Consider the following 23342-nt stretch of genomic DNA (forward strand, 5'->3'; position numbering starts at 1 on the left):
CAAAATGGCGAATTCCCGTTTCGCTACCAGTTTGCGGCCCAGTTCGCGGCCCGTGAAGCGCTTCTACCGTGAAAAATCTTTTTTTTTTTCTTTTCCCCACGGGACCCTTTAATAACCCCAACAACATTCCTAGGGGGTCAAGAGGGGGATACCTTGCCCCCTTTCATTAAATTCCCCCTTCATTTTTCACCTCTTCTTCTCTCTCGATCCTACCGAGAGACAAGATGGCGGCCGCTCCGGACTGTCACGCAGCAAAAAAAAAAAAAGCTCACGCACAGCCGCTGGAAGAGATGTATCAACATATATCAGCCTCCTCAGCCACCCTCAGGAAACATAGGGGATTAGGATACGTCTCCCGCACCCCCTTATACCTAGTAATTTAATTAACGAAGCACAAAATGGCGAATTCCCGTTTCGCTACCAGTTTGCGGCCCAGTTCGCGGCCCGTGAAGCGCTTCTACCGTGAAAAATCATTTTTTTTTTCTTTTCCCCATGGGACCCTTTAATAACCCCAACAACATTCCTAGGGGGTCAAGAGGGGGATACCTTGCCCCCTTTCATTAAATTCCCCCTTCGTTTTTCACCTCTTCTTCTCTCTCGATCCTACCGAGAGACAAGATGGCGGCCGCTCTGGACTGTTTAGAATGTTGACAGACACCGGAGAGCCAATCAGCTTTTTGCGCGCAAAGTTCCGAAACGCGAAAAGTAAGCGGACCGGATCGCTGCCCGGAGCGCTGTTACAGATATATATATATCTTGATTTAAACGTTAATTTCTCAAAATCCACTGAAGCACATATATTGAGACCTAGCAAAGGCACATCGGGCTAACAGTCCCTACAATTTTGCCAAGTTTCGTGCAAATCCATTCAGCCGTTCGAGCTAAAAGTGAGTCCAACCGCCCTATGGAAAACTCAATGTTAAAAACGCGTTTTGGGACCCCCCTTTTTTCTCAGCCCCCCCTTGACGAAACCCCACCAAATTTTCAGGGGCTGCTCAGAAACAAAATGTGCCATTTTCCTGAAAATTTCAGCCGATTCCGTCCACAAACGCCAAAGTTATTAGACATAGAATTTTCAAAAATCCCGTAGGGAATTAATCCTAACTATATATACCTACTGGCGATAGCCAGTAGGTAATATATATATATATATATATATATATATATATATATATATATATATATATATATATATATATATATATATATATATATATATATATATATATATTAGTTCTAGAACTGAAGTGCAAGGGGTTGATAAAGTGAGATGTATATGTATAAAAAAAATGTGTGAGACCCTTCCAAAGTGTTAATGGATATTATTTTCAAAGATCAAATGGCTGCAGCTAGTGGCTCCAACAGCAACAGAAGAAGCAGGGGAGAGTGTGAGCAACCAAAGGGTACACATGCAGCTTCAGCAAAAACAGAAGATCTACTACAAAAACAGTGCCACAACCTCAGTCCTGGCGATTAGGTCCTGATTAAGAAGCCTGTTCAGAAGACTTGTCTAGAGCCCAGATGGAAAGGCCCTTTCCAGGTCATTTTGACAACAAACACTGCTGTTAAATGTGTGCTGGATTTCCAACCTGGATTCATACCTCTTACAGCAGGATGGTGAAAAATCCAGAGGAAGCAATTTTGGTTTATAATCCTGAACAAATGGAAAGGGGCGACCAATCGGTCCCCCCGAACGTATGGTGGAGTACCCCGATCCCCCCGGGAAGCCATTTTGGGCGGGAGGCGCGTCTCGGCTGGTATGCTAAGCGCGAATATCTCCAAAAGCTAACACCTGCTCTGAGCAGTTCTTAGCCATGTTATCCAATGGGAGGTGGATAACATGGCTAAGAGCATTTGCTCGATAATGCATGAATATCGCTGACTTTTCAGCGATATTCACGCATTGCGGCCGTTTTTTATCGCATTTGCGATAAACCTTGCAAGGTTTATCTGCGATAAAGATCGCCGATGTGCGGCGATAATTTTTGTCTCTAAACAAGTTAGAGACAAAAATTATCGCTAGTTGTTGGTAATATGCCCCTGAATTTCTAAAAGACTAAAACCAACAAAGTAAGCTAAAGAGGGAAAAGAACTGCTGAACTCTAGAAGCATGGAATAGAAATAAGTGTAAATATATCATGTGTTCCATTTTCATAATAACAGTAATAATGATTTCTATAGTAACAATAGGATGTTACTTAACACCAGAGACTGAATAGAATTCTACTAAAGTACATGCCTACCTTAGTATAGAAGATCAATTTAAATATTCTTTTATGAGCTAAAAGAAACTTGATTTTCTTTACAAATGTTTATTCTAGGTTAGTACGAGAATACAGTAATGCCATGAATGCCAAAGTCAGTTATTTCTGCACAGATTTACCAAAATCTGTTTCAAATGAAATAGCATACAACCACATGCCTTTGATTTATAGTTCATGCACATCCTACTGTAATTGGTTTATAGTTGAGGACATTTAGAACATTTTGTTCTAACTATGATTTAATACTTTCTAGAGTTCCTTTGGTAGAAAGCATGAATTTACAGTCACAAGCAAAAGAAATGGATACAACCTGGTGTTATTTCTTTCTACACAGATCTATAGATAGTCTCTAAGCTTACAAAAATAATCTAACATGCTTACCAATGGAGAAAATATACATAATGTCTTTGGAGGAAATGTACACTAACAAAACACGGATTAGTGATAAAAATAGTGATGGTTTAGAAAATGTTTGGAGTAAGGATGAAAATAAATTTAGAAAAATGGTTTATCCTAAATTAAGATTAGAAAGCCAACACAAAAGGAATATTTGCATTTACAAAATAAAAAAACCCAAACGGAACAGACATTAGTAGTTTCAAACACACATTTGAACTGACAGGAGAAACTTGGCAAATTTTGCAAGGAGAAGAGAGTGGGATTCCTAAGGTTTACTATATCTGTGGACTAAATGCTTATTTGTTGTTGCAGGCAGACAGGGAGGGTATTTGCTATTTAATAATACTAATTCCAAAGATATATCATATCAAGGATAGATGATTTAACAATGACACCATCACATAGACAACAGCGAAAGGCAGAAACTGAAACATGCTTAGTAATGGGTTATATTTGGAGCAATAATTCCACAGTAGGCTTTGTTCTAAATGACAAACACATTAGAAAGTTGGCTACTGTTGTTCACAAGATGGCAACAAGCACATCTGGAGCTCTGTTTCTAATTAATATTGAGTTAATTGCTATACGCGCTATTGTATTCCAAGACCAACTTGCACTAGACATTCTATTTGCAGAGAAAGGCAGAGTCTGAAAAATGCTTACATTAACTCACTGCTGCACATACATACCTGACAGAAGTAAGGTATTTGAAGGTTATGCTAAGAACATTTCAGAATTAGACCATGAATTACTTGAATTAGAAACACCCAGCATTTTTGAAAATTTTGGGAAAGGAGTTTTAAGGATTGGAAATTGGTTTTCAACAGTAGGAGAGGCTATTTTTAAAGCTATTCTAAAGGCAATAATATTTTTAGGGCTTAGTCTAATATTCATTATGTCTTATGTTTGAGCTGTAGATGTATTTTATGCAAAAGACAGGAAAGGATGCAAAGAAAGTTATATGAAAAGGATTTAGGTTTGATGGAAATAATGATGTGTATTAGATGTTTTTGATTTATTCTCCATTCTAAAATGGTGGCAAAGATCCATTTGCCTGGAGAAGAACATGACGCATGAAGCATAACCAGAATACACTCTTGTAAATTACGGGTTGAACTAATTAAATTAAAACATTTCTGCACCAGAAGTTGTTAGGAAATTGCAAGCATTGCGAGTTTTTATATGGGTTGTCTTGGTATTTCATCGCGCTGGGGAAAAAACACAAGAGTCCCAGTGGGGAGAACTGTGTTCCAAAGAAAACCACCTGCTGAAAATAACCACTGCTGATTTTCCACTGTCCTATAATTCCTGTCTGTACCTCACTCACTTCCTCCCTCTGTCACTCTTTTCCTATATTTCTCTCCCGTTTCTGCTTATCAAGCATCCGAGGACCGGACCGGTTTCGAGGTAACACCTCTCATCAGCCCGGCTAGCTTGACTCCAGTGGTGTGGAGTGCCTGGGACCCACGTCTGGGCATCCACAGTACACTTATAGCGAGTTTGCAAAAACAACAGGTGATGGACCGAATGAGGATCAATGTCACACATTCAACCCAGTCCAAAGATCTGGGTCCTAATCCATCGTTTTTTTGCACTCCACACCACCCTGGGTTAGACAATGGCGATATGCAAATCAGCTCTGACCCTGTGCCCCATGGGAACAGTCCAGTCCGAACTACAAAAGCCATGTCCTTCCCAGAACGGAATCAAGCATCCGAGGACCGGACCGGTTTCGAGGTAACACCTCTCATCAGCCCGGCTAGCTTGACTCCAGTGGTGTGGAGTGCCTGGGACCCACGTCTGGGCATCCCCAGTACACTTATAGCGAGTTTGCAAAAACAACAGGTGATGGACCGAATGAGGATCAATGTCACACATTCAACCCAGTCCAAAGATCTGGGTCCTAATCCATCGTTTTTTTGCACTCCACACCACCCTGGGTTAGACAATGGCGATATGCAAATCAGCTCTGACCCTGTGCCCCATGGGAACAGTCCAGTCCGAACTACAAAAGCCATGTCCTTCCCAGAACGGAATCAAGCATCCGAGGACCGGACCGGTTTCGAGGTAACACCTCTCATCAGCCCGGCTAGCTTGACTCCAGTGGTGTGGAGTGCCTGGGACCCACGTCTGGGCATCCCCAGTACACTTATAGCGAGTTTGCAAAAACAACAGGTGATGGACCGAATGAGGATCAATGTCACACATTCAACCCAGTCCAAAGATCTGGGTCCTAATCCATCGTTTTTTTGCACTCCACACCACCCTGGGTTAGACAATGGCGATATGCAAATCAGGAAGGGTCACTTGTCTGCACAAAATCAATCAGTCACACAACGCAGGCACCCTTGCACCATGATGCAAGTGAGCCTGCACTGCCGCATGACAGCAGTTTGTGCACCAGCACAGAGGGAAGCACAGAGATGCGACATATTGTTGTAAATATGCAACACCCCTGTGCTTCAACACTAACACAGTTTGGTGCAGAAAATGACTTGTGGCACCGCGTTGTGTTGGTTTCTTGATTATCTGCCCCTTACGATTTTAACATAGTGGATATAGTTATCATGTTGTACAACAGGAGGCAGTTGGACAAATGGGACATGGAGAGGTGTAGTACTTTTTACATGGTAGTTAGGGAAATGACTGCTGTTTTGGCATGTGCAATGTGTGATTGACCAATGCAATTTGCTTAAATCCTGGATAGGTGGAACTGGGGACTGAATCCAATACATAAAGCTGCACACATCACACTGTGGCACATGTACATATCTAGCTGTGATCACCACAATGACCCATTACTCACATATTTGCACTTAATGTGACTTACCTAATGACTGTTGTTGGTTTTCATGTGCAGCATTGTCCTGTCCCGAGATTCCAGTGTCCAACTCCTAGACGATATCAGCTGCTACCCGCTCCTCCAGGGCATTGAACACCTCCTGGTCTGCTAGGCTTCCTCCTCCCGTCTGCAATGCTGCCTTGTAGTTCTCCGCAAATCTTTCCTTGGTTCTGTGCTAAAAGTCATGCCAGCAATTTTTGCAGTCGACACAGTCCTCTTCGCTTGTCTGACACAGTTTATTTTCTGCACTATCGACTGCCATATCGCCTCCTTTTTAGAAAGTACCAACTTGGAACTCCCCAAGAGCTGGTGCTGATAGTTGGTCACTTCAGTGAACAGTATCTCTTTTTCCTCTTGATTAAAGTTAGACTTCCTCTTCCTCTTTGCCTGGGTCTCTGCGTGAGCGTCAGGACTGTTGTTGAGGTTGGTTGGTTGAGGGTCCTGACTACTGCTGTGTTCTCCCTACTCCATTGCAGACACCTCTATTGTCCCCAAAAAGGTTGTTTTGGGGAAATGCGTCATTTTTGTGGTGATTTTTTGCCGCTTCACGCAGTGGTGACTATCACAGGCTGATCGTACTTGTGTTATGTGACACAATTCAGTCTTACTTCGCTTTTTCAGCAGCAGTGTCATGTAGACTTGCGGCGAATTTGCAGCGTTGCTTCACGGTCCCCCAAGATGTATATATGGTGCAACCATGGATATTTGCATTGACGCAGTGCAGCACATTGATATTGATACATCGCTGCATTGCAACAGCGATGCATCACTTCTTGTCAATCTGCCCCTTTAAGTGTAGTTCCTTTCTTGCTCCAGCTTGTTCCCTTCTAATTGCCATCCCCAGTCTAAAGATTTTGACTGGTGATGGCAGTTCATGTAGACAAATGTGTGGTGTCGCTAAGACCAATATGGCAAAAACATAATCAAACCTCAGTGCTAGTTCATGCTCATCTCTAATACTTGACACTTTCCCATCAAAGAAAGTCCTAGCGAGGTCCAAAGTAGGAAGTCATCTGACATCTGTTACATACAAGTTTTTACATTGTCATGTACTCTACCCCTTAGACCCTGATTCACCAACGTGCACAAATATGTTAAATTCTTGACACCTTTGGAAAGGGATAAAGAACAATTGAACAGCTTCCTGTTATGGACTTAAATGGAAATACTTCACTTTTAGCCCAATTAATCCTGCATCCTAAAAACATGAGAAGTGTGTAAAAAGCCTGGAGGATGTAGGCATGTGGCGATGTATGTGGATGTGATTTTTTGTTTTTATACAATAATATATATTTGAAAAAAAAAAATATATATATATATATTAGTTCTAGAACTGAAGTGCAAGGGGTTGATAAAGTGAGATGTATATGTATAAAAACAATTAGAGAGACTCTTCCAAGGTGTTAATGGATATTATTTTCAAACATCAATTGTTTGCATCTAGTGGCTTCAACAGCAACAGAAGAAGTAGGGGAGAGAGTGAGCAACCACAGGGTACACATGCAGTAAACAAACCTTCTTTCTGAAATTGTCTCCCAGTCCTGCTCCTCCCAGCGTTCTAAACAGACAGTCCATTTCCATGTAGTTTAATGATTATTTGCATTCAATAACAGGGTTAATTTCACATCAGGATAGCTTCATTACTGCAATAGGTTATGTGACAAAATTCTCATGTTAACAGTAGCCGAGTAGCCTGCTATAAAGCGTTCTTAGGTTAGGTGGATGACATCCGGTATTACCTGTTTTTTTGGTTAACATCTACAGTTCTGTATTTGGTAATGATATGTGAAAAAAACTGGAGTTGTTGGTCATTTACCAGCTTATGGAGTATGTGGAATATTTTCTGTGTTTAATTTAGAATGCATGATGTCTCATTGTCTTCAAAGAATTTGTTAAGCTGTAACACAACTTTGGTCCTATTAATTTTGTAGAATTGCACTCAGAATCCATTATCTAGGTGTCTTCATCGAGATGTCCTCAATAACAGCCTTCTCATCTTCTTCAGCTATGATACCTTAAAAATACATTTCACATTTTTACTTTGAGAGTCAACATCTTAAAATATGCCAGGGCTGTTGTGTCCCTATTGACTGAATTATGTAGGCACATAAACAATGTTATGGCAATCTTTACAATATCTAATAGATGGGTATGTTATCTTCCCCTGTGTCTCCTCATGGAAGGTACCACAGGTGATGGTTCACATTGGTGTAGCTTAGTTGCCAACAATCTCCTAACTTTCTGAGAGCTTTGGTACTGTATCCACTTTAATGTTGTCTTGGCACATTCGACCTGTGCAAAAAAAGAAAGCATGTATTCAAATCTTGCTTTTGTTGATTCTTTTAATATAGGGGACAATGTGCTCCTAATATAACTGGCCCTAAGCTTCCAGATGGATGATTGCAAAGCCAATAGTATGTTTTTAACGTGTTGTCTTTGCAGTCCTCACTCTAGCATCAAGTATGCTTTCACATACTATTTTGTTGCTGTTGCATTATTAAATATGGCGTGTGATCCTCTTGCTTCTGCTAAAGTGACCTATTTTATTACTAAGCCTGAAAGGGTGAAAAATGATCCATCCATCACCCATCTTGTCTTCTAATGTTGTATAGTTTATATTTTGTAACACCTTACACCAATGTACAGGTATTAGGCATTCGTGTTGTTGTATTTATTTATTTTTTTAGTTTGAGTTTATTGAATAATAAGTAAAACAATAACAGAAGCAGAAATGAAAAAACAGATAATATGATATCTCATTAGACTGTACTATAATAATGAAGATAATGAAGTTGCATTCGGCAATTAGAAGGACACAAAAGAATGAAAAAATCTAAACTCATGCACATGGAATGACAAAGCAAGCATACTTAATTACAAAAAATAGAACCTTTAAAAGCAATATATTCGAAAAATAACAATAAAGGAGACATTAGCAATTAATAGTGAGAAAAGAGGCAATGAGAAAATTTAAGGTGGTTTGCGTACTTCAACAGAATTAACATCATGGGTGTTGGTGGACGGGGCAGATGAGGAGAGATAAGGTACTAAAGGGAGCCAGAGAAGATCTCTTTTAATTGCCAAGGAAACGGGAGAGACATAATTAGTGTCAAGCCGGTGAGGAAAACATACCGCATTCCACCATGAACGGAAAGAAACATTAGTGGCTTGTTTCCAATTAGAGGTAATGTGAAGGAAAGCAATAGCTATTAAAAGATCACTGAGGGAGTAGTGTTGGGATGGGTGGGGAAGTACAGGAGATAAAGAACCTAAAAAGATGTGAGTGAAAGAAAAAGGAATCTGAAATTGGAAAGTTTTCAGGATTTGAAACCAGACTAGTTTACAAAATTGGAGAATGGGAGGACATTCATATAGCATATGCTTCAAATCTGCAGCTGGACAGGGACACGACCAGAATGTAGAAGGAGTATTAGAGGAAAAGGCTGATAAAACAGAAGGAGTAAAGAGAGTATGGTTATAAATAAAATATAAAGTTTGGGTTGTATTGGCAGCTCTAGAGGCTTTATGAATTTTAGACCACATTTTTTCCCATAAAACAATTGACCATTCTAATGAAAAATCCTGTTCCCAGGCTAATTCAGTTTTAGATTTGGGTCTATCAACAGATAATTGAGCAGAGTTCTAAAGAAGTGATGCGGAGGGAGAAGAATCGATTGCCAGAGAGATGGGGCGACAGGTGATTGGAATAGGATTAGAGGCCGGTAAGGATTTAAGATGGGACGTAAGAATGGGAAGGAGCGAGCTGTATTGTGTGCGGGAACTGGATGGTAAGGAGAAAAGAGATTGGAGATCAGGAAAAGAAAGAGGAAGGCCATGAGAGAGAAGCTGAGAGATCCAACGCAAACCATGGGAATGCCAAGTATTCAAAAAGAAAGAGCGGTTACGGATCTTGAGCTGTTTATTATACCAAATTGGTTGTTCATGTGTGGAAGAGGTAGAGGGATAAGAAGAGGATAAATAAGGAAAAAGGAGGTTACGAGAATGAGAAATGATAGCATTGCCAAAGCGAGTCAGGAGAAAAGTGAAAGCTAGAATTTTGCGGAAGTCAAAAAGAGAGATAAAGGAGGACTCTATCTTTTTCCAAACAGGGGGATAGAAAGGAAGATCAGTGGAAAGCCGGCGAGCCGTTTGTTTGAGAGAAAAAGCACGATAGTATGCCTTGAAATCAGGAAAGCGAACTCCAGATTGAGATTTATCCTTCCTTAAAGAAGCGAGGGCAATGCGGGAGCGTTTACCATTCCACAGGAACTTAAGCAAAATAGAGTCAATCCTCTTAAAATAATAATCAGGGATGTGAATAGGAATCACAGAAATAGTGTATAATAAGAGAGGTGAGAGCATCATTTTGATAGAATTTAAGCGTCCCCACCAGGACAGTAAAAGTGGATTCCAACGGGTGATGGCATTGTCCAATTTCTTGGGAATATAATCAAAATTTATTTTCAAAGTGTCAGATAAGAGAGGGGCAAACCATACTCCTAAGTATTTAATTTTGGTCGGTTGCCACGAGAAACCAGAATGATCAAAAAGATGTTTTTGGCATAGTGGATTTAAAGGGAGAATTTCACACTTATCTACATTGAGGCGATAGCCTGAAACAGTGGATAAAGAGGAAACGTGTTGAAGAAAAGAAGGAAGAGAAGAGGTTGGATCTGAACAATAAAAAAGAATGTCATCAGTGTAAACCGACAGTTTAACTTGTTGGGAATCAAAGTGGAAACCAGAAATAGAGTTATCCTGACAAATTTTAGTAAGAAAAGGTTCCAGGGCCAAAACAAATAATAGAGGGGAAAGAGGGCAACCTTGTCGAACACCTCATTGAAGGTTGAAATAATCCGAAACTGTGCCATTAACAAAAATTGACGTTTGAGGACCAGAATAGAGTAAAGAGATAAAAGAAAGAAATTTGGGCGGAAAACCCGCCCAAGAGAGAGCCTGAAACATAAAATCACAACTAATCCTGTCAAATGCTTTCTCTGCATCTAAAGAAATAGCAGCAAGGGGGAGATCTAGAGAGGAGGCCTTACTAAGAATGTCAAAAAAGACTCGGGAATTATCAGAGGATAAACGGCCCTTGACAAAACCAGATTGTTCAAGACCAATTAGGTCGGGTAATAAAGGATCCATGCGAAGGGCAAGAATTTTTGACAAGATTTTGTAATCGGTATTAACTAAAGAGATGGGTCAATAGTTTTTACAGAGAGAGTGATCCTTGTCATCTTTGGGTATCAGACAAATTAAGGCTTGTTGAAAAGAGCCGCTCGAAAGACCAGAATCAAGAAAAGATTGGAATAAAAGTAAAAGTTTTGGTGAAAGGAAGGAGGCGAAATGATTGTAAAATTCAATAGTAAACCCGTCTGGGCTGGGGGCTTTACCATGACGTAATTTTGAGACGGCATGGGAGATCTCCGACAATGAGATGTCAACGTTTAAAGAGTCAAAATCTACGTGAGTTCAAGGAGGAGAAGGAATAGAATGAAAGTAGGAAAGGAGATCAGCAGAGGTAGGAACCAGTTCTGGAGTGTAAAGATTTTTGTAGAAAGTCACAAACTCATTAAGGATGTCTTTATCCTTAAATAAAGAATCACCAGTTGAGGTTTTAATCATTTCAATTTTTGTTCTTTCCTTTCGAATTTTCAAATAATTAGCAAGCATCTTCCCATCTTATTCTGACCGCCGTAATAACGTGAGTTGCATTTCAATAGCAAGTTCGAAGCAGCATCAGTGGTAAATTTATTAAAAGAAATTTTGGCATCAATAATATCTTTAAGAGAGGATTCGGTATTCGAGGAATGATAGGCAAGTTCTAATTGTTTAATTTGAGGTAGTAATTGAGCAGATTTAGCTTCGTTAGGTTTTTTCTTATGCGAGACAAAGTTAATGATAAAACCTCTAGAAGCTGCTTTAAATGAGTCCCAAACCATGACATAATAGGAATCAGGAGTGTGATTAAGTAAAAAGAATTCAGATGTAAATTTAATAAATTCTGAGCAGAAAGTGGGGTCAAGGGCTAAGGAATTGTTGAACCGCCACCTGCCAGAGTGGGGAGAGAAGGGAATGAGGTCATTATCAACAAGAACGGGAGCGTGATCTGATATCAAGATGGAACCAATATCAGAATGAATAGCGTGTTGAGTCAAAGATTTGCTAAGAAACATGTAATCAATGTGGGATTGGGAGTTGTGAGAAGGGAAATAAAAACTGTACTCTCTAAGGTCAGGGTTACATAATCTACATATATCTACTAATGCATTGTTTTGAATGGTTTTAGTAAATTGGGAGTGCATCCTAGAATGTGAGAACTTGACTTTGGAGTGACGATCAAGGATAGGGTCAATGATTTGATTGCAATCACAACCAAAAATAATATAATCATCTGTTAGAGCAGTCAATTTATCTGAGAAAGAAGGCCAGAAAAGCTTATCAACGCCAGTAGGGGCGTAAACATTGAAAATCACAATGGGTATTTTTTCAATGAGCAATTTAACAATTATCCAACAACCAATAGTATCACATTCTTGAGAAATTACAGAAACATTTAACTTTTTGTGAAATAAAATCAAAACACAATTTTTCTTATCATCAGTGGGAGAAAAGAACACATGTCCCACCCAACAACGTTTAACTTTTAAAGCCTCAGCCTCTGAGAGATGAGATTCCTGAATGAGAGCAACATCAGTCTTAAGTCTGGCAAGATGTGACAATACCCATTGCCTCTTAATCAGATTATTTAATCCTTTAACATTCCAGGTAGTAACACAGAATTAACAACTGCGAGAAAATATAAAGCGATAACATGCTTACTGAGTCTATAGAGAAAGAGATATATAAGAAGAAATGATAGAAAAGGAGGAAAGAGTTAAGAGGAATAGAAAGGGAGAAAAGGGAATAGAAAGTAAAGGAGAAAAGAACAAGGGGGAATAACAGAGAAAGGAAAAAGAGATAAAGAACATGAAGACAGTACATGCCCAAAACAGACGACTGAAAAACATACTTACGGATACAAACTTGGAACAGGGGGTGACAGCGTCAAAAAGACAACGGCGACAGCAGCAAGATCAGCAACCGAACGTCCGCTGACAGAATGGTAGAAAGGACAGTATAAAGGACCAATAGGATATCATCAGGATAGGGTGACTGAGGAGAAATCTGTAAAAAGGGGTATAAAAACATGATATGAGAAAAACAACAAAAATAGAACACTAAAGTAATGCAAAAGTACACAGAGGATAATAAGAAAGGGTAAAACAACAATTAGAAAAAGACAAACAAAGATTAAAACGGAATGCACACGGCTAGAAAGGTATCAGGTCCATTCAGGTGATCCTGGAAGTGTCCATATCATCCGCTCCATGACGACGTAGAAATTCTTGTAGAACAGCAGGATCTTCAAATGTAGTAGTCTTTTCCTTGTAGGTGACCTTCAAAAGGCATGGATGAAGGAGACCGTATCTATCATTTAGAGCTCTCAATTGTGGACGCATATCAAGAAATTTCTTCCGGCGATCAGCAGTAACTTTAGCGATATCTTGTGACAGATAAAGACGGTGACCCTCCCAGATGATTTGTTTTTTGATCTTGGCAGCTGAAAGAACTTGAAGGAGGTCCGTGTATTGTAGAAAGAGCATGATGACGCCTCGAGGTTTAGAGGAGATTCTGGGGCCCAACCGATGTGCTCTCTGTATATTGATGGAAGATAAGGCAGGTGCATCAAGGATGTTTGGAGGAAAGGACAGGAAAAAAGCAGTAGGATTAGACCCTGTTGAAAGTTCAGGAAGTCCGTAAAGATGTAGGTTGTTTCTACGATTTCTGTTTTCCAAATCCTCTGCTTGTCGTTTAAGTTGAAGAATTTCAGTCTCTATTGATGGGATCCGGGAACAGTAACTCTGAAGAGATTCTGTGGACTGTTCAAGAATTATGACGCAAGAATCCAAGGAGGACCATTTATCATGCATAACTTGTAAGGTTTTACTTGTTGTTTCCATAAATGGTCTAAGAGCTCGTAATTCCTCTAAGATAAGATCCATAGAAGAAGAAGAAGAGGTGTTATCAGGAGAAGGAGGGTCCTTCTTGAGACGTTTTGAAGATGCGGTAGTGGTCGGTAGTTTACTGCCATTATGAGATTTAGAAATTGCTCCCGGAGAAATGTCGGGTTTAGACATCGCGCCCTCTTCCATATCCTGTGAAGAAGAATTAGAGTCCAAACAGATAGGTGCTTTGGCAGTAGTAGAAAGTTTCAGATTGTGAAGTTTCCCCATTTAGGATCAGCAGGGGGTTGAAAATAAGCAGAACGCCGGTCTCCAGAGGTCATATAAGAGGAATAAAGAGTCATTTAAATCATGCGAGATTGTAAAATCAAAGGGATAGGGAAAAATGGATACAGAAACAAGGATCCTGAACGTGACTAAAAAGTCATTTGGTGAAGAGTAGCGAGGTCATGGGTAGATCAGGGCACAGAAAAAAATAACCATGGAAAGAAGAAGCCACAGTATTTGAGAAAGAGAATGTACCATTATAGTGCCCAAACTGAGGGAGCGTGCACCACAGAAGGACAAACTGGCGGCTGAAGTGAGAGAAAACAAAGTCCAAGCAACCAAAGTTAGAAAAGCGATATATAATTGAAAAATAAATGAGAGCAATGGACTCAGTTCATCTTGTAGGCAGAGAGTGAACCTGTCGTTGAACCATATTGAAGCTCAATTGTGAGGGTATTCAAGGTGCGTTGGGCTGGCACTCAAAATGGCGGTCGAGAACTAGAGATCCAGGTTGCAGCGGAGAAAAACACCAAAGAACCAAGGTCAAGTAAAGGTGGTGGGCTCACCTCATTTCTGAGTGAAAAGTAAAGCAGGGCATTGATGAGGTGAGGCGTTGGAATGTATAAAAGAAGCAGCAGCATTCAAAAGCGCGAGTCGCGCCTCTTCGGAAAAACAAAATGGCGGCCGGGACTCGAGTAAACGAGTTGCGGCCTGAGAAAATGTCCAAAAGCAGATGGTTGTTTATGAGGGCGCTGGGCTCACCTCATCTCTGGCACGAATTGGTAGTGTTTCCTGCTCAAAAACTGCCCGATGTGAAGTCTAAAACCGGTGTGTAGCCGAGGTCGGTGCGGGAGCTCCGCCGCTATACCACCATCTTGGGCGATGCCGTAGCCACGTGTGGTTCCGTAGTTCGAGGGTTCATGGTTCGGAGATTCTGAACCCATGCAATAAAGGTAGTCGGATATAGACGATTTTGGTATCAGCGGGCCGCATATCACGAGTGCAGTGTGTACGAGTGTTTTCGTCATAATCGATCAATGAGAACACTACGTATTCAGGGATTTTGTTTGATCCCTCGGGTTCCATTTTGTGTGCGGCAGCCATTTTGTGTGGTTGCCCTCACATACGCCGATGACTATGGCCGATCGAGTCCTTGGGACACGTACACCTTAGCTGACTTCTGTGTGACCTGGCCGAACTGACTCCCTTGCCCGAGGCTGACCTCGCTGAGCCAGTTCCTTGTTAAGCAGCTGGTCAAAGTTTAAGTTTAAGTTTAAGTTTAAAATATTTATTAAGCGCAACATACACCTGAGCGGTTTCTTGGCGCTGAGATAGCAGACAGCCTACTGGCAAAGTCAATCGCTAAGACATAGACTGGAAAGGGGAACAGAAATTAAGACAGAAAAGCCTGAGTGAATAAAAATGTTTTCAATTGTTTGCGAAAAATGGAATATTGAGTGAGAGACCTAAGGTGAAAGGGAAGAGAATTCCAGAACATGGGGGCGAGAGTGGAAAATTTCGAGCCACCCAGTTTTTTTTTCCGGTAGCGGGGAACTGCTAAAAGATGTTGTGCCGAAGAGCGAAGGTCTCTGCCAGGGACATAAGCTTTGACGGCTGAGGATATAAAAAGAGGGGCCAGGCCCGTCCTGGCCTGAAACGCCATGCAGCCTAATTTAAACAGGGCGCGTTCCCGAACAGGAAGCCAGTGAAGGGTCTTTAGGAGGGGAGAGGTGCGATGAAATTTGGGAAGACCGAAAGCAAGGCGGGCCGCCTGGTTCTGCACCAGTTGCAGTTTGCGCAGGCTGTACTGAGGGATGCCATTGAACATGATGTTCCCGTAGTCCAGGCGGGACAGGACCAGTGCGGACATGATTAGTTTAAGTGCAGAGAAAGAAAAAAAACGAGAGATAGAACGGATAGTACGGAGAGTAAGAAAACAGGAAGAAACCACAGAACCTATCTGGGAGTGCATAGTGAGTTTGTCATTTAGTTTGATACCAAGAGTCTTGACAGAGGAAACTGGGATAGGAGGAGAACCAAAGGAGGGGGGCCAAAATAGAGAATTCCAGGGACTGGAGCAACCACCCGTAACCACAAGTTCCGTCTTATCGGGATTGAGCTTCAGGTGGTTGAAGTTCATCCAGTCCCTGATGAAAGATAGAGTAGATTGGAAGTTAGAGATGGAGTCAGAGGAAGAAGATAGATTGAAGATGAGCTGGAGGTCGTCGGCATAGTTATATACCGTGACCTCCAGCTGCTGTAGAGCGAAGATGAGAGGCGAGATGTAAAGGTTGAACAGTAAAGGGGAAAGAGAAGAGCCCTGGGGAACACCGCACTGGACCTGGCAGGGGGTAGCTGAAAACTCCCCAAGATGAACCGCCTGGGTCCGGTCCCTCAAAAAGGACGAGAGCCAAATAAGGGCTGAGCCTCCTATGCCCGCCGCCCTGACACGGGAAAGTAAGATGGAATGATCCACCGTGTCAAAAGCGGCGGACAAATCAAGGAGGACCAGCGCCTGAGATTTGTCAACGTCCATACCCTCTCTGAGGGTGTCTAGTACTGATACCACCACTGACTCTGTCGAGTGCTTGGGTCGAAACCCAGCCTGACACGGGGCCAGCCTCCCATTCTCCTCGACAAAGGAGCTGAGCGCAGATGTAACGTGTCGCTCAAGCACCTTCCCCAAAAAGGGAAGAAGGGAGATGGGACGATAGTTGGCCATCACAGAAGGGTCGGCTCCTGGCTTTTTTAAGATAGGAACAATGGAAGCAGATTTTAGTGATGGAGTGACAACCCCTTGGGCCAGTGAATCGTTAAGGAAGCCAAGAGGAGGCAGGGTACAGACAGAGTAGACCTGCCGTAAGATGTGTGCCGGGCAGATATCAGAAGGGGAACCGGATTTGATTTTGGGGAGGAGGGACAAAAAAAGTTCCTCAGAAAGGGGGGGAAAGGAATTGAAGAAGGCTGAGGCGGGGATAGGCAGAGGATCGACAAAGAGAGGAGAGGGAGGGGGGATGTTGGATTTAATTGTCGCGATTTTTCCTACGAAGTAGGAATTCAGCGAATCGCAGAGTTTCTGGGAGGGAGGGGGTTTGAGTGAGGTCCTGTCGGAAAAAGCCAGGTCGTGAGTGATGGCGAAGATCTCCTTCGGTTGATTCTCGGCCGCCAAGATTTTGGCTGAGAAGTAGGCTTTCTTGGCCTCAGTGATGTTTTTTTTGTAGGTCCCTAGGAGAAGGACATAACTGGTCTTGGAGATAGGGGAGTAGTCCCGTCTCCATTTGCGTTCTGCCCGTCGAACTGAAAGCTTCAGATCTTTCAAATCATTACTGAACCAACGATTGGCGTCTTTAGGGCGCCTAATCGAGGTGCGCCGGAGAGGGGCCAAACAGTCGCTTCCGTTCGTAAGCCATAAATCGATGGCTTTGGCTTGAGCTGCGGAGTCCAGGCCCGATAAGCAGGGAGAGGAGGCCAGAAGGGAGGTCGTAAGGTCGGACAAATTGACCTTGCCCCAATTGCGAGCCCATGAGTTTTTCGCGTGTATAGGTATCTTGGTCTGACGGAGGCTAAGGGAGAACGAAATTAAAAAGTGATCCGACCAGGTGCAAGGGATAACAGACAGTGCAGACAGGGGACAGTTGAGAGACCAGACTTGGTCTAAAATGTGGCCATGGATGTGGGTGGGAGTGTGGACAAGGGAGGTGAAATTAAGAGAAAGAAGGGTCTCCGAAAATTCCTTCGATGAGGCACATTCCTTAGGGTCCGTCGGCCAATAATTGAAGTCCCCGAGGACTAGAACCGAGGCATAGTTGACGGCCAGGGTGCCGAGTAAATCTTGAAAGGCCGGGAGAAAAGATGGGGTTGGTTGAGGTGGGCGGTAGACCAGCACAATGGCTAGGTGGGGGGAGAAAGAGGTGGACCGGGCCACCAAATAGTCGATTCCTCCCAAGGGGGGTGAAGGGAGAATCTGGAACTGGAAGTCAGTGCGGGCGATGAGAGCAACGCCTCCACCCGTTTTCCCGCCCGGGCGATCGGCACGGATAGCGTAGTAGGTCGAGGGGAGGGCAGCCAATAGAGACGGAAGAGAGGATTCAGAGAACCATGTCTCCGTTAATAGCAAAAGATCGGGTTTGTCCGTGTCTAGGAGAATGAAAAGTTCCTGATGGTGTTTAATGGCTGATCTGGTATTTAATAGAATAATAGATAATAAGGGAGGGCGGAGGTCTGAGATGGTAGAAGAGAGAGGAGCTGACGGGGAAGCCAAAGGAGGGGGACAGCCTAGAGGGCAGGCATGACAGGGAGAGGAACAGCCCAAAGTGATGGCCCGTTGAATAGTGCGAGGGTCGAGGGGCCAATGACCTTGTAGTAGGGTCAGGTCCATAGAAGAGTATCGGAGACGAGGACCAAGAGTAGCGGCCCCTAGCCCCGGCCAGCCGCGGACGGGCGCAGACGGGCTTAACTCAGGCGCAACTCCGGCGCGCCTACGTCGCGCCCGCTGCGCTCGTCCGCTGCGCTGACACATAGTGGACGTTTTAGTAGCCGTGTGGCGAGGGGGGTGTGGTCAAAGAGAGGCCGACCAACAACCCGACCCAAGATGGCACCCGCAGTCGAAGGCGACCGGCTTCAGGCGGACCAGGAAGTAAGTGTGGCCGGCTGGTACTCAGCGAGCCAAGGGGTTCGATTTTAAATAACTGGCCAACAAGAACAGGGTGTCCTTACTTGTAGTCAGCAGGACGGGTGGGGAATAGTGAGGGAAAAAATGATACTGCTCGTAGTCAGCAGAGGCGAGTGGACCTAAAAAAAAGATTAAAATTTTTAAAAGTTGTAGCAGCAAATGCGCGCGAGCCCTCTGCCACCGGGCTGCGTGCTATCACTAAAGGAGGGGAGAGGAGAACCTTAGTAGCCGTGTGGCGAGGGGGGTGTGGTCAAAGAGAGGCCGACCAACAACCCGACCCAAGATGGCGCCCGCAGTCGAAGGCGACCGGCTTCAGGCAGACCAGGAAGTAAGTGTGGCCGGCTTGTACTCAGCGAGCCAAGGGGTCAGATAAAGATCAAAGAGCAGGACATTGCTGAGTTTATGGTAGACTGCACCCACCCTTCTATCTTGCTTCTCATCTGTTTCTGTTCCTTCTTTTATGGTTTAATCACTGATTTGGGTTGAGGTCTTTATGATGGGTTTGTCCGGCCTGATCGAACAGGAATATTGGAATGTGCTTGGTCATGTCTGGTGGGCTGGACAACGGAAAGTGGGATTGTCGTCATGCGCTATTTTTGAAATGTCATGTTTCTATTGGTCAGTTTGTACGTAATTGATGCTAGCCTGGAATGTGATTTTTGGCATAAAAGACCATGCTCCGCTCATCGAATTTGTGCAGTCTCTAGCTAACCACCCGTGTTGTGCTTCGTAGACCTCTGTTCCTTGTTGCAGCCAAAAAATGTGGTCTTTGACGTCACCAAGAAGTGTCCCGTGTCTCTGTTTGCCGAGGCAGGGGAACTCAAAGACATCGGGCGTTATCCCTGGCGCCGCTGCGTTCTAAAACCCAGTTCTTCAGTTGGCGCCCAACGAGGGACGACTTCAGCGGTACCGGTCCAAGCCCGAAGATCGTGAGGAGCTTCGTGTGGAAATTCTGGAGGAAGGCCTGCCACTTCATCGACCCCTGTAGGTCGTCGTGGTCCGAAAGTCTTTGCTGCGAGGTTCCCCGCTTTCCGACGGCTACAAAGGACTGCTGCCCTGACTGTCTCCCTGTCTTGGAGCCATTAGACGATTTGTAGAGCGAGACATTAGACAGGTCTTCTGGTGACGCCATCGACATTTCAGTTAAGTATGAGTGAAGCATCTCCCAGTCCTTAGTTTTGTTTGGGTATCCTTTGGGATCGCTTTGATTTGGTACCTGCAGGCCCCAAAGCCGAGGGACTCGTGTTTTCACGAGGCTATCGTTTTCAGATTTCCCTTGAAGTTTGAAGCTAGACTAGTGAGCGAAGATGCCTGGTCATAGCAGACTTGGAAAGATATTTGGTTTTGGTTGTACTAGGGATTCCCGATTGGAGGATTCGTGTCCAGTTCCTCCGATTGGAACTCCGACCTATGAGCTCTACGTTAAACATGGAGTGGGCCCCATCGCGTATAATGAAATATGGGTAAAATATACCAGGAAAGACGGCGTCCTACAGTGGCCCCGTTATGGTAGCTTTGAAATTGAGATTTTAGACAATCTCGAAGTTAAACTGCTCAAAAAGAAAGCCCGGCCGGAAATGTTTGACTCTTTTCGCATATGGCGAAAAGAAGCCAAACAGAAAGAAATTAAGTTAGCGAAGAAAAATAAACGAGAACGAGGTATGTCAATGGTGCAAGCTGGTATACAGTTTAGGGATAATGAGGAAGAACAAGAGAGCGAACAGATGCTTAGGGTCCGTAAATTAGCGGTAGATAAGTGCTACCCAGCTTTGCCACCTAAACAGCAAGAAGAGAAGAAAGATCTTGTGAAAGATCCTTTAATGACGCATCTATTGAGTTCGCCACCCCCTTATGCACAAAATGCTACGGTACCTCCGTCACCAGTTGTAGTTGCGCAACTTCCGGTTGCTTTGCCACCTGCGATTCCTCAACAGCCAGCTTCTCTTTCATTGGCTACTCCTTTGCTACCTCCTTCGTCTGCTACTCCTGTGCCTGCCCTGTATACTCCTCCTGTTCCGACTTTGGCTTCCTCTCATACTGTTCCGTCTCCTCTTCTTTTGTCACCTTCTCCTTCTGCTCGACAGAGAATGACTGATGCGGTAGCTAGTCTCTTTTCTCCTCTGTTGGGTTTATTGGGTATGTCTCCTGTTGTCGAGCGTAGACAATCGCGTAGTCAATTACCTAATGTTGATGAAAGGACAGTGTTGGATAACTTGGCGCGTAGATGGGTTACGTATCCTACACATTATGATCTTGAGGGTGTTATGGATGTTCTCCAGCAATGGGAAACACCGAAACAACGGTACGTTTTTGATATGATGTGTTCTTTCATTCGTGAACAATGGGAAGATAGTGAGGTAGGTCAAACTCCTCCTGAGTTGTACCGTATACGTTCCGAGTTTGCGAAAGGGACTGTTGTGGGTCTCGAGACTGAGAAAGCAGTTGGGACGTTGTTGTCATTACGGAATGCATCTCCTTCTGACCGAGTGTTTGAGCCTGATTCGTCAGTTAGGAGAAAGGCGCGTCAATATCCGATGCGTGAGGTTCCTCCAGTTTGGAGACCTGCTGATGCAACTTTTAATCCGCCTATTCCTGCACACTTTCAGCGTGTCTGGGTACATGTTCCTTGGAAGCGTGCTGAAGTCTTAGCGCTTAAGCAGACTTTGCCTGATCTGCGCAAAAATCCAGCAGGGTACTGTAAGGAGCTAACTCAGACTGTGGGTTCATGTATCATAAATCTGGCAGATGTTGTTTGGGAATGTTGTTCCACCGCCTATTTGGGGTAAGATTCGTCACACGGATCATGCGCAGGAACTAGGTGAGTCATGGAATATTCTTAGAGATGCAGATAATAGACAAGTAGGTGGTGCTAAGCCTGAAGATTTGATTACTGACCTTCCTGGTAGGATTATTAATTATATGAAGACTTTAATGCCTGAAGTGCGTGTTAATTGGGACAAGTTGTCTGCGTGCAAGCAGAAGAAAGACGAAACCGTGTCCGACTTTTTCACGCGGTTCGAAGAGACCTTTGTAGGCCACAGACGTCAGGACATGAGTACTGAGGGTGGTCAGAGATTGTTCGTCGACAAATTTGTTCATAATTTGCTTCCGGAATTGTGCAATAGGTTAAAGGATTCTGAGAGTGCTTGGGCTGTTTCTACATCAGCGCAGAATTTAACTACTGCCCAGTACTATGAAAAAAGGAACAAGGATGAGATAGAGAAAGCGGATAAGAAGACTAAGGAATTGAAGACTAAAGTTCTTCTACAACAAGCTTATCCGCCTCGTACTAATCAGCGCGATTATCAGCAGAATCAGCAATATTCGAGAAACTCGCAAAGGTACGAGTCTTCTCAACCACGTTTTCCCGTTGGTCCTAATCAATGTGCGTATTGCAAAGAAGAGGGCCATTTCAAGAGTAGTTGTCCGGTTCTGTTACAGCACACGAATGGTGCTTCTGGTGCGAGAGGTCGAGGTGCTCAACAAGCGCCAAGAGGTAGAGGTCGTGGTCAGATTATGCGTTCTTTGCCTCCACAGAACTCTATGAATAGCTTTGATCAGCAGAATGGTGCGTCTGGTAGGACGCCACAGTACTATGCGGATGATTATTATGCTGAAGGTGAGGAAGTGGACGGTAATAATTGCTAGGACAGCCATAGACAAAGAGAGGGAGTTGTTTCAGTTCCAGTAGATCAGAGTGGACCTTATGTTGAAGTGATTGCATCAGGTGTGTCAGAGCCTTTTCTGTTGAATACTGGTGCTGCGAAGAGTTCTATTATGCACTCTAAACTCCTTGGCGCACCTTTGTCTGGCTTAAAGAATGTTTCAGTAGGTTTTGCTGGCGCCCCGGTTACGAATCCGATTTCCAGTCGGTTGTCTCTTTCTGTTGGACCTCGTAAATTCGAAGCACCCCTCATTTTGACGACTGGTTGTGGTGAGTACTTGTTGGGATTGGATTTGTTAAAGAGATTGTATGCCACGCTATATTGTTCTCCGTCAGGAGTACATCTTACATTGGGTGAGAGAGTGATCTCTCCGATGTATTTGTCTAAAGATCGACTCCCACCTGAATTGTCTTCTCTCCCTGATTCTCTTTGGGCTACTGGTCCGAATGATGTAGGCCTTTTAGAGATTCCGCCATATGTTGTGACGTTGAAAGCACATGCCAGGTTACCACGCATTCCACAGTATCGTATCTCGAGTGATGGCGAGAGAGCACTTTTGGCGATCATTTATGATCTGATCGAAAAGGGTGTGATCGAGGAAACGAGAGGTATTGTGTGCAATAGTCCGGTTTTGCCCGTTCTGAAGAGAACTGATTCTTCACAGCCTCCTGTATATAGGTTTGTGATCGATCTTCGTGAGGTGAATAAGATCGTTGTCCCGCAATTTCCTGTTGTACCTGATATCACCGCTTTAATGACTTTGATCCCGGCTACAACCACGTGGTTTTCGGTGATTGACTTGAAGAATGCTTTCTTCTGCATCCCGATTGCCGTGGAAAGTAGAGATATTTTGGCTTCTCTTTAGGAGGACGAAGCTTCAGTTTTAAGCACGCTCCTCAAGGCTACTGTGAAAGTCCATCGATCTATAGCCAAGCTTTGAAGACGCAACTTGATTTGTTGGTTTTACCTGATGGTGCCGCTCTTACACAGTATGTTGACGACTTGTTAGTTGCTGCTGACTATGAAGAGATTTGTAGAGAGGCTACTTTGTCTTTGTTACGCCACTTGTCTGATTTCCATCATGAGGTTTCTCTTTCGAAGTTGCATTATTGTCGACAAGAAGTTACCTACTTAGGTCACCTCTTATCGAAGGAGGGAAGGAAACTGACCCCAGAAAGAATTCAAGCGATTGCGAAAATGAGTGTGCCTACGACACAGAGAGAA

Source organism: Lissotriton vulgaris, chromosome 8, assembly GCF_964263255.1.
Source record: "Lissotriton vulgaris chromosome 8, aLisVul1.2, whole genome shotgun sequence".
Lineage (NCBI taxonomy): Eukaryota > Metazoa > Chordata > Amphibia > Caudata > Salamandridae > Lissotriton > Lissotriton vulgaris.